The sequence below is a fragment of the Trachemys scripta genome, chromosome 1, assembly GCF_013100865.1.
Source record: "Trachemys scripta elegans isolate TJP31775 chromosome 1, CAS_Tse_1.0, whole genome shotgun sequence".
Classification (NCBI taxonomy): Eukaryota; Metazoa; Chordata; order Testudines; family Emydidae; genus Trachemys; species Trachemys scripta.
In genome coordinates, this window is record NC_048298.1 from 294962909 (window position 1) to 294975862 (window position 12954).

Genomic DNA, 12954 nt, shown 5'->3' on the forward strand with positions numbered 1-12954 from the left:
TGAAATTCTGGGTCCCAATCTATAATCTTTAAGCATGCCACTTTGTCAAGAATCCTAGAAAATATTTAAACAAATGTACATATTTGTAAAAGACAAACATATTGGAAAGCCTGTCCAGGATTTTCCATCTGTCTCGCTAGGTTAATAATTCAGTCTTTAAGATTATCTATTGTGGACCCTTAAAATTTCATCTAAAGATTGATTGTTTATTATATAATGCTGTCTACAGTCAGTGCTGTAGCATGGTCAGTGCTTTTGCAGCTAAAATAATCTAAAATAAAATAATAATTTTCCTAACAAATAATATTCGATTTTTTTCAGCTTGTGGACCGAGGGGCTCATTGCCATGAGTATGGTACTCCAGAAAAAGGGTGCACAACGCAGCCATTGGTAGAGCTGTCATGAACCACAGAGTCTGTGTACAGGCCCTGCTTTGGATGCTATCCAGATTATCCAATTATCCACCTTGCTGGGGCGTGTACTTGGTGGCTTCTGAGAAAAGCTTGATCAGGTTGCCCTGCATTGCTATGATATGTATCCAAACAGTAGCACACAGTATAATTCCCACCTCCATAACAATTGTGGAAATGGAAATAAGGTAGGGGCGTTCTTGTTCCAAATCAGAACAAACCCAAAATTGCATAATTCTCTGCGAAAGAAAATTCTGAATAATAACTCATTTCAGATTGAAACTCGTCATGGTGACAAGTTCAAACCGTTTCATTTTTATTTTGTTTTTTATTTTATATTATGCAATCTTTCTGCCAAGTGGTGTTGGCAGCACAAGGACCAGGTTTAATATCTATAGGTTCCTCTTAATATTGCAAAATAAAACTGGCTCAAGGCCCCACCTAGAAACTTGGGAAAACCAAACACCACCCCTGGGCACTTCTATCAGGCAATACTTCCCCACTTGCAAACACTAAGTCTACATATAACAAAAGAAACTTTTTATTAGGAGGAGGGGAAACATATTAATTTGGGAAAACACCACAACCATAATTCAAAAGTATGTGAACAGTAAGTAAACATCTGCCTCACAGTACATTGGGAAGTGTCCTTTGCCTTAGTTTCCCACCTTGTGCTGTGAAAGTCCAATGGACAATGTCCTTTTAACACACCACTCCTTTTCCCTCTGCTGCACCCTATTCACGGTTTTGTGGTCAGAGGTCAGTGAAGTCCCAGAGTCCAGGGGTGCATTCTGGTGGGTTCACTTCTGACCCCTGAGAGAGGAGGTCAAGTGATGCCTCTGCATCTATCGCAGCTCTTTTTTGCCTCTATCATAGCTGTCATTAAGTATCAAAGGGGTAGCCGTGTTAGTCTGGATCTGTAAAAGCAGCAAAGAGTCCTGTGGCACCTTATAGCGTAACAGACGTATTGGAGCATGAGCTTTCATGGGTGAATACCCACTTCTTCGGATGCACATACCCACAAAAGCTCATGCTCCAGGACTCTTTGCTGCTTTTATAGCTGTCATTGTTACTGCCATCTCTGCCACTACTCTGTCCAGATGCTGCTGCAGCTGCCTGCCAGTGTTGCTCTCGCCTCTGCTTGCCACTGCCTTTAGCTATGATGCAGTATTCTGAGATTCTACCACCTAGTCCAGTCCTTAGTGATTTCAGCTCCTAGTGATTTCACTAAACCTAGGGAATTTCACTGTTACTACCTCCTTTGTGTTGTTTTTCACCACAACACTGTCCACACACCAGGTCTAAGACTCACCTCCACTTCTCTAGAGCAGTTTATCAGTGACTGCAGCTCAATTGATCACTGAGAAACAAAAGGACTCTCAATTGAGTCTGATCAGCTGTGGCTTTAAACACTTGAGAAAACTCAAATAGCATTTAGAATGCTTTTAACACCTATCTCCTCTGCCTTTCACTTGGGTTTGGCATTATTAACCCAGGCTTATCAAATGAGATATGAGTTAGGGTGTCCCCCTCAATCAGGACATATTAATACAATTTTGCTCCCCTTAATCATACAATAAGGATAAACAATATTTCATTACCCCTGCATCTAAGACCTTAGTGGATTTCAACCCAAAACAGCCAAAACTGATCACTTTTGCAAAGCAGATCTGACTGCTATCACTGAAGCAAAGTGGGTGTGTCTATGCAAATACAGTCTGCTTCTGAGCTCTTTTCCCACTGTTCATCAATAGATGGCAGGAAAGAGCTCATTCAGACTACTGGCTTAAATTATAATATATTACAAAATTTAAAAATTGAAGTGAAAAGTTATTTGAAAACAAAAAAAACCAAAACATTTCATTTTAAAAGTATTGAAATGGGACATTTTGACATTGTTGGAACTTTATCTGGTGTTTTTCCTCCAAAACAAAGTGTCAGTGAACTCAATACAATTTTGCAAAGCATTTCACTTTGGATGAAATTGCATTTTCCAAGTGAAAATGATTCCATCATAGATTTTCCAACTAGCAAGATTTCTGACGGTTATTATAATGTCTAAAAGACTGCGCCTTCTGAGGTGTGGTCTTGGAGACTGTATTATTAGAAAGTTAAGGAAAGTGAAGACTACAGGATCCAAATTAAATGAAACTATAAATCAATGAAACAGTGTAATCGTGATGCTTCCCAGGAGTTCTCAGGGTTGTGAGGCACTTTGCTACCAGCCGCCCTTAGCATGAGGAAGCGTTGTCTCTGCCTGCCAGGGATCAGTTCCCTGACTCTTTCAGCCATAGGCAACACAAGCACTCCCCTCTCAGCCCTCACAGGCTCTGCTGTCACTCACACAGGCTAGCAATAACCAACTCTAACCAACGAGCTTTCCAAGCATCCCCTTGCAGAGTCCAGCCCCTCATCCACTGGATGTTCTCAGCATTACCAGATACTCTGTTTCCAAAGGATCAGTACACCACAGCTTACTAATTACACCTTAGAACATGGCTCCGCTTAACACACAACACTTAGCTTTGCCACTTAGAGAAAGCAAGTATAACTTTATTTAATGAAGAACAGAGACAAATGATAGCCCTCAGAAATATTGGAAACAAAGAGTTACATACAAAATAAAATTACAAAAAGTATTTTAGTGCCTAAACTTGACTAACACAATGCCCTCTTGTCTAATAAAGTACTGATTACCCAAAGTCTTTCTCGCAGAGTTTTTCAACCAAGATGGCTGAGACCCTCCTTTCACAAGACCAAGACTGTTGGCAGCTTGTCTGCCCAGAAGAAGGATGCCAGGATGTCTTTCTGCACCTGTTCTTTTTGTTCTTCCCCTCTAAAGCAGAATTCACAACCCTGCTGTTTAGCTCTTTCTGTTAACTTTCCTTCTGAAATCTCTGCAATCTCTTCATTAACTCAGTATGCATACTAACTTCCATGGATAGGACAACACAATGGTCAGCAAGGGAGATAAAAGTCTCCCACCCTCAGTCTAGTGGAATTTGACTTAATGTAGACTATCTCTGGGTTACTTGCCTTAACTACAAGACTTTAAGCCAGGGGTGAGCAAACTATGGCCCGGGGGCCACATCCAGCCCTTCAGATGTTTTAATCCAGCCCTCGAGCTCCCGCTGGGGAGCAGGGTCCGGGGCTTGCCCCACATGTGCCGCCTAGCTGCGCCTCTGTGTAGGACCCAGAGCGGGGACATGCCGCTGCTTCCGGGAGCTGCTTGAGGTAAGCGCCACCCAGCACCTGCACCCCTGACCCCCTCCCACACCCCAGCCCTGATCCCCCTCCCACCGTCTGAACCCCTCAGTCCCAGCACAGAGCATCCTCCTGCACCCCCACCCCCTCATCCCCAGCCCCACCCCAGAGCCCGAACCCCTAGCCTGGAGCCCCTGCCTGTACCCTGAACTCCTAATTTCTGGTCCCACCCTAGAGCCCGCGCCCCCAGCTAGACCCTCACCCCCTCCCGCACTCCAACCCCTAATTTCGTGAGCATTCAGGGCCACCACACAATTTCCATACCCAGATGTGGCCCTGAGGCCAAAAAGTTTGCCCACCCTTGCTTTAAGCACATAGTTTCTACTATTTATACATATCTCCTATATATTATCTGCACATATATTTCACAAAGATTATAATGACAGCAGTTTGACAGGCTTTCAGAGAAGCTTTCCATGACACTCTTTGGTGAACTATAATGTAAATAATAGACCCAGGGGATCCCTGTAACTCTTATGCACTGCTATACCCTTTACCAGTTGGCACGAAGAGGTCTTTGGGTCACTGTAACACATTAAAAATGAAGACATTCTGAGACATAAGTAAAACATTCCCTACCTTTAATACCTATTATGAAGCGTGGTATAAGTGGGAGTACATGATAACATATAGTGTATAAAGTATCATTTTTTTAAGAACAATGTTTGGAAGATAGCTGCATGTTGACTGAACATCTGAATAGGCCCAAAATCATAAGGTTCTGCCAAGTGCAACTTATGAATCCCAAACCACATGAAAATCTACTAACAAAAAATGGTTGGATATGAAAATTTCAGCATTTGGGATAATTTGGCCCGTTTTTGGCCAAGATGTGCTGCTGCCTAGATAGCCAATTCCACAAACAGAAGCAACATGGAGACATGTATATTTTGGAGGCTTGACAGAATTTTGGTGGATTGGAGTGTATGTGAGGAGGCTGATCTGAGCAAGCCACATGTCTGTATGCAACAACAACAACAAAAATCAGAGATTCAATGTCATTCTGAGGACAGAATCTGGCACTAAATTCTGCAAATTTGCGAGTATCAAGATTAGCCTAAACATTTTTGAGGGGGTCGGGGGGATTGAGGGGGACATCAGCTGTGCATTGGTTTTAGTAAAATTATCACAATAATCCAATCCAAAGGAACTATACAAGTGACAGAGGGAAAAACTAAACTGTCAATCTGACAATTTATGGAAGCCAGTACAAAATAAACCGTGTGTGTCCATCTGCTACTGTCTTACTTATTCTCTTATCACAGATTCCACCATAGCCCTTCCCTGACTTTCTCTGGAAGCCCAAATGTACAGTCCTTGTAAAGTTAGCTTAAGAGAGCTGTTTTTTTTTTTTTTTTTTTTTTTTTCAGATGTTTCAGCTCTCTGCTAACATTCTACAGCTGTTGCAAATAGAGCATTAAGGAAGAAGTGATAAATGTGGACTCTCTGGCTACAAGGGTTTTGAGGGAATGCAAGTCAAAGAGATCACATCTGAAAATCAATTCACAATGTCTGACTAATAACAAATCCAAAAGTTCCAGTCTGCATATTGAAGGCATATATACATACATATATTTACACATTGTATGTAAAGAATCAGAACACATAGAAACTGCCTCTTCAGTAAGAAGCTTCTGTTTTGGCAATTTGCTTTAGCAACAGAAAACCTGTCAAATGCAGCAGGCTAACTGTTCCAAATGACTTATATTCCCTTCTGTCAACAAAGAACAGGTTGACTTCATTATTTTCAAATTAATTTCACATCACATTGCTAAATTTGGGGGGTTTTAATCAAATCTTCATTGCAGTCATAAAAACTGTGTTTATTATAAAAAGATATGATCCTAGTAATATGGCATTTTAGATGAGATATTGTGTGTCCTGAAATTAAAATATTTAACCACATGCACATAAACTAGTCAGATGACAAATATTCTCTAGTTAATTTATTATATGGGCAAATGTTTTTTCCTAATGCAATTGTTTTGCTCTTTAGTCTTTCCAAACAAGGATTTTACAAGTTTTTGCTTCAATGGAAGGTCATTTTTCCTGGAGCTGTCAGAAATGTTTCATTAAAAAGAGTTTTTCATGAAATTGTATCCATTTCAATGAAATTTCATTCTTAAAAAATTGGGAGGGAAAGGTTTTTAAAATGTTAAAACATCCTGTTTTGACATTCTCAGAACTAAAACATTTGGATTTCTGTTTCAAAATAACTTTTTATTTCACAATTTACTTTATATATTTTTTTAAAAAAGAGTTAGAACAGTTTCAACAAATTCAAAATGTTTCATTCAGAAACATTTTGACTGACCTGAAATGAAATTGGTTTTGGAATTTTATTTTTTGAAAATTATTGAAATTTTGTTTTTTTGTCCTCATTCAGGACAAAAAAATCAAAATCTCAATATTTTTCACAAGATGGAAATGGAAAAGGTACAGAGAAGGACAACAAAAATGATTAAGGGTATGGAAGAGCTTTCACATGAGGAGAGATAAAAAAGACTGGGACTGTTCAGCTTAGAAAAGAGATAACAAAGGGGGATATTAGAGGTATATAAAATCATGCCTAGTGTGAAGAAAGTGAATAAGGAAGTGTTATTTACACCTTCACATAACACGAGAGCCAGGGGTCACATGAAATTAGTAAGCAGCAGGTTTAAAACAAACATTCTTCATACAATGCAACCTGTGGAATTCATTGCCAGGGGATGTTGTAAAAGCCAAAAGTATAACTGGGTTCAAAACAGAATTAGATAAGTTCATTGAGGATAGGCCCATCAATGGCTATTAGCCAAGATGGTCAGGGTCACAACCCCATGCTTGGGTGTACCTAAACCTCCAACTGTCAGAAGCTAGGACTGGATGACAGGGGACAGATCACCCAATGTTCATTCCCTCTGAAGCATCTGGCACCAGCCACTGTTGGAAGACAGGATACTGAGCTAGATGGACCATTGGTCTGACTCAGTATGGCCATTCTTAGGTTCCTATACTGAATCAGAATGCCAGATCCAAATACATCAGAACTTTGGTGTGTAGTGCTCAATTTCTCAGCTATTACATTACCAGAGGATTGTATTTCAGAGCTGTGACATCACAGATATGATAATATCCAGCGACTGCAGCCTGAGGTAAGCCATCTTGGAACAATGATCTATACCAGGTGCCAGGTAGTCTGAACCATTTTTACTGAACTGTTTTCTAAATAGTGCTGAACACCTGGAGCCTAGTCTGCACTACGCTCCAACTGGTTTTCAAATGGATTTAACTGAACTAGTTTTAAAACCAATTTCATATTGGGGGTAGAGGAAGAAACTCAAAGAGATCCATGTGGTTCCAATAAAGCAAGCACATTATTAAATATAACCCTGAAGTGACACATATAGCCAGCACTATTTACAGAGGTTGAGACCTCTACAGTTAACTCTTTCAGAGCCTTGCAACACACCAGTTAGAATTTTGGGGGAAATTTCCCCAGTGTAGACCAAGCTAAAAAGGTTTGGAACAGGCTCTGTGGTTTCATTTCTCTCCTCCTTTCCTCTCAGTAGCAATAGCACAAAGGAAGTTTGCATTCATCACAGACATGTGACATGACAACTATTACAACTCTTACAAATATGAGTGAAGGGAAGGAGGTTATAAGTCCCGTATTTTGGAGCTATGATATTTTTAGGTATAGAAAAGCCAATTATACTGATTGTAACTAAGGCCTGATCTACACTATGAGTTTAGATCAATAGAACTACATCACTCAGAGCTGTGAAAAATCCACGCCCCTCAGTGCTGCAGTTAAATCAACCTAACCCCCAGTGTAGTCAGCGCTAGGTCAACAGGAGAATTCTCCCATCAACCTCATGGGGAGATGGAGTATCTAGGCCAATGGAAGTACCTAGACCCTTCTGCCAACATAGGTAGCGTCTTCACTGAAGCGCTACAGCAGCGCAGCTGCAGTGGTGCCGTTATAACATTAATGTGTTGACAAGGCCTCCGACAACTGGCTTGATTCTTGAAGGGATAAGGAAAAACAGTCCCAATAACTTTTTTTTAAAACTCTCTAAAACATTCCTAAAATGGCTTTTCTGTAACATTGTACCATATACAGAATACATGTTAAAGTAGTATAAAGGATTTATCGACACTTATTTGGGATGATTTGCAATACCAACTCTAATGCAGCCATCTGAATTTAAGCCATGAAAACATTTAATCCTCCCAGCACCAAGATGTGTTTCATGGTACATTTTGTAACATTTACATGTGTTATATATTGGCATAAATATTTTACATGTAGAAGACATTCTATATATAACAAATAGGATTTGTTTTGTGACTAAGTCACCAGACTTGGACTCAAAGATTTAGCTTTAATTCCTGGCACTGCCACAGACCTCTTATGTAACCTTGGGCAGCTCACTTAGTCTCTCAGGGTCTTAGACTACACCTACACTTTGAGCTGGAGGTGTCATTCCTAGCTTGGGTAAATGCATACACACTCGCTCTGATCAAGCTAGCATGATAAAATAGAAGTGTAGTTGCAGTAGCACAGGCAGTGGGATGGGCTAGCCACCTTGAGAGCAATCTCACCCAGAACTCTAGGTATGTAGGCAGCTAGCCCGTCCCAACGCCCGTGCCACTGCTATTTTTAGCACACTTGTTCAATCAAAGCTAGCACATGTATGTCTACCCAAGTTGGAATTTATGACCCCAGCTCAAAGTATAGATGTAACTTTAGTTCCCCCTCTGTAAAGCCAAGATAACAGCACTTCTTTTCTCCCACGCTTTGTCTGTCTTCTCTTTAAACTCTCCGGGGCAGGGACTATTTCTTACTATGTGTACATGCAGTGCCCTAATCTCAGTTGGGGGCCTGTAGATATTACTATAACACAAATACATAGAATAAGTGAATATGGGCACTATCCTCTCAGCAAGCACCTGTGGTTCAGGTAGAGATCGTGCACTCAATACACTTCAATGAGAGTTTTGAACTCGCTTTAAAATATGTCCTGTTTTTATGACGGTTGCGGAGCAATGAACTGTCTGGTAAGAAGGCTACTTACATACTGAATGTTTAATACATTAACAGTTTGGCAGGACTAATTTTGTGGCTCTTTCTTTGATGGAGTGTTTGGCTGCTAGAAATACTGGGCAAACAATACAAGGAAACATCAAACCATCCAAAAGGAGGCGATTTCCAGACATGCATTTTGAACAGAGTCTAACATTTAGGGCTGTATGATCAGATTTTTTTTCTCTCTTCTCTTCCACCCTTTGTATATTAATAGTTACACTTGATCTCTCTTCCATTTAACCAAATTTTTGAGACTCCAAGTGAGATAGTATCCCAAAGTGCTTGGAACTAAAGACTAGGAGTAAGGACATCTGAGTTCTATTTTCAGTGCTGCTCCTGGCTTGCTGTGTCACTGAAATTTACTGGATAAAGCACTAAGGATGGTTTCCAGAGAATAAAACCACATTGCCAAGGGAATAGATATGACCTATTAGGCATTGTTCACCTCTAATTTCTAGAACTCTATGATTTGTTAGAAAACTGATGTTGCGTATTCAGATTTCATAAGTCACGATGTCAAATAACTAACTCAGTTGAAATTTTATAAGTCAGACAATCAAGCAATACTGAATACAGAACTATACCGAATACAGAAAAGGAAACATACATGCCAAATTAGAGACTGGAGAAGTGAGGCAGCATACCTGAGTTCACTTCTGACTAATTCCCTAACATTCACTACCTATATACTGTTCAGAACAAAGGAATATCCTCTCATATGCTCGATCTTATTTTGAATCAATAAGCCAACTATATCGGTAACTAATTTACCATTACTAGGACCATCTGTGACCACAATTAGCTCTTAATGGTTAGAAATTTATCCATTCATTAATGTTTTGCTCATGCATTGATTATAGAACACACCTGCTATATCACATGTTCTTTTTCCATTTAGTTACTAATTTTTAGTTTAGTAACTAATTTTTTCAATTACAGAATATTTATGACACTCCCTTATCAAATATACCATTATGTCCATTATAACATACATTCATAATAACAGGCATCTGTTTATATACTATGTGTGTTCACAAAAAAGAGACCAAGAAAATGAACTATTGTCTGTGGACTTCTTTTCATGGTATCTGGTTTACAGAATTGATCAGCTAAAGATGTCTGTTCAACCATCCACTATTTTATCAATTACAAAATATACCAGTAATTGAGTTGCTAACTTCAGGAATTAATATCATTTTATATTGTCAATGTGTTTCAGCAACTACTCACATCATTGAAAGATAATTAGGAGCAATTAGACTGATACAAGATATACATTTGTTAGCTCTTCAATTTCTGTCTGGGCCTAAATAACTGTGATGATAAAAACAAGACTACTAAGTAAAGATATTTATTTGCATACTGTCACCATTCCCTCCAGTGGTAGCTGGATCAGAACATGCCAAATAAACAAATTAAAAGTTCCAGGGATTTGTGGATAAAAATGTATCTGATGTAATTATCCCTAACTAGTAATTAGCCACCAGGTGATCTGAGCCACATAAAAGAGAGGTTGATGCAACTATTGGTCTTTTATGGCTCTAGAGAGGATAAAAAGCACAGCTCTCTCATTGTACCTTAAAATCTGAAGGACTACTCTGACATTTTATGTTCTATTTTCATTTATCCTAGGATCTTTATATGGTTGAACCAGTAAAACAAAGTGATTGTGATTTTTATGGGAATATTTGTTTTATTGGGTGATATTCTCAAGGTTGACTAATTGGGTGAACAATCCTCTTTGAGACCATTTTGAATGTGTGGATTTTATTTGCCTTTTCACCTAACTTTTTACAGAGAAATATATTTGTCTACTTTCTTTCAAGTTACTAATCTGGATTATATGCTATCTAAATATTTAACCATATGAAAAATATGTGTAAAATGATGAACTGCCCCATTCTCTGAGACTTAAAAGAGCTACAGCTTGCTGAAATGGGAAAGAAGCTTGCAGAAAAACACACTGTGAGTTATCAAATCATAAAGGGAAACCTCACTGTGGACACTGCCTATGCTCATGCTTTCATATGTGTCAGTTGGCAGAGCGCAAGAGAAAAATACTGTGTGTGTGTGTGTGTGTGTAATAGCAAACAAGCCAATGGCGGAACTAATGAAAGGCTCAACCAGCTAGGAAACTATAGTTCCATACATCAGCTGAAGGAATAGCAGATTGAACAAAACCTTTTGCCAGAGGGAACCAATAAAAACATACATATTGCAATAGAATTGTGAGGTAGGAGAAACAAGGTTTTGTATGTGTAGGAAATATGACAAGGGTCGGCAACCTTTCAGAAGTGGTGTGCCGAGTCTTCATTTATTAACTTTAATTTAAGGTTTGCGTGCCAGTAATACATTTTAACATTTTCAGAAGGTCTCTTTCTCTAAGTCTATAATATATAACTAAACTATTGTTGTATGGAAAGTAAATAAGGTTTTTAAAATGTTTAAGAAGCTTCATTTAAAATTAAATTTGAATGCAGAGTCACCCAGACCGATGGCCAGGACCCAGGCAGTGGGAGTGCCACTGAAAATCAGCTTGCGTGCCGCAGGTTGCCTACCCCATTTTATGAGATAAATCAAAATGACACATTCTGACTAAAATGAGCCTCTGATTTCATTAAATAGCTAAAACATTGTCCCCATTCAGAGCAGCCTAGTAATAAGATGACATTCTTAGAAAGCTACTCTGAACTCTGCATCACAAACTTGAGAAACAATGAGATAAAATTAGAACCTGGGAAGAAACTAATGAATCTTATGCAAATGAAAAGCCAAGTACTGGAAAACGACAGGTAAAGACTGCAAACCTACTAGCCAGGGAAGCAAATTCAGTTTGAAGTCTAAAGGAGAGAGCCCCAGTTTTCCCACAGCTAGGGAGAAGCAGAGACTGAAATATCTAAACCAGGGATCGGCAACCTTTGGCATGTGGACCGTCAGGGAAATCCAGTGGCGGGCAGAATGGTTTGTTCACCTGCAGCGTCCGCAGGTTCAGCCGATCGCAGCTCCCACTGGCTGCGGTTCACCGTTCCAGGCCAATAGGGGCTGCGGGAAGCAGCGGCCAGCACATCCCTCAGACCACGCCATTTCCCGCAGCCCCCATTGGCCTGGAACAGCGAACCGCGGCCAGTGGGAGCTGCGATCAGCCGAACCTGCGGACGCTGCAGGTAAACAAACCATCACAGCCTGCCACCGGATTTCCCTGATGGGCCGCATGCCAAAGGTTGCCAATCCCTGATCTAAACAGTCTCTCTTCTGCAGCAACTGGTAGGCAGGACAGAGGGGAGAAAAATACTTTTCTTTCAGAAACAGTTCTCTTGTTCACCAAACCCCCCTGAGAAATATCATGCCAGAGAGAAGCCTTAACAAAGCTTCTGGGGACAAAGGACATGAAATGTACAAAAGTATTGAAACCAACATGAAATGAGAAATGCAGCTGAGAAAATCATCCAGCCAAGAAATAATCTCATTCATGTGTTGTTATTCCAAGACTCTTCTTTCCCTTCAGTATTTCATGCTTTCCCTTCCCTCTCACTTTGCCTGGAACTCTGCCTATCACTGCCTTCCCAACAGTGCCTGTGTACATCACTCCCTCAACTCCACCTCAGATGAAATTCTCTTCCACACCTTCATCTTCTCTCACCTTTAATATGGAATTTCCCATCTACGCAGCATCCCCAGGTCTCAGCTCTCCAGAACACGTAGAATGTTGCTGCCTGGCTCACCGCACAGATCTTGCAAGAAATCTGCCCATTTAGTCTCCTCCACCGGCTCCCAATCCCTGTTTATTCCAGGGTCCAGTTTAGAACTCCCCTTTTTGTTTTCAAAAATCTCCATGGAGTTTGCTCCAGTTTATGGCATGGATCTGACCTCTAATTCTCCTTTTACAACTTGGCTCAGATCACTTCCCTGGCTCACACGATAGCTTCAAAGCATGGCAAAGGGCCTTTATAGTTCATACCTGAGTCACAGAGGAAACTAATCTGCAAATGAAGGCATGGGTGGGTCCAAACCTTTCAGGCACGTTGACATGAAGAGTGCAGAATATTGTTACATAGGGCTCATAAGCTGCAGACTGTTTTCATAAGCACATGAAAACAAATCCCTCAAATTCCAACTTAATCTGAAGCTAAGTAATACACTCAAAACATGGCACCCACTGCCATGGCAACAGCTGAACTACTGGTATACAACAGACTCTGAAGCGACACC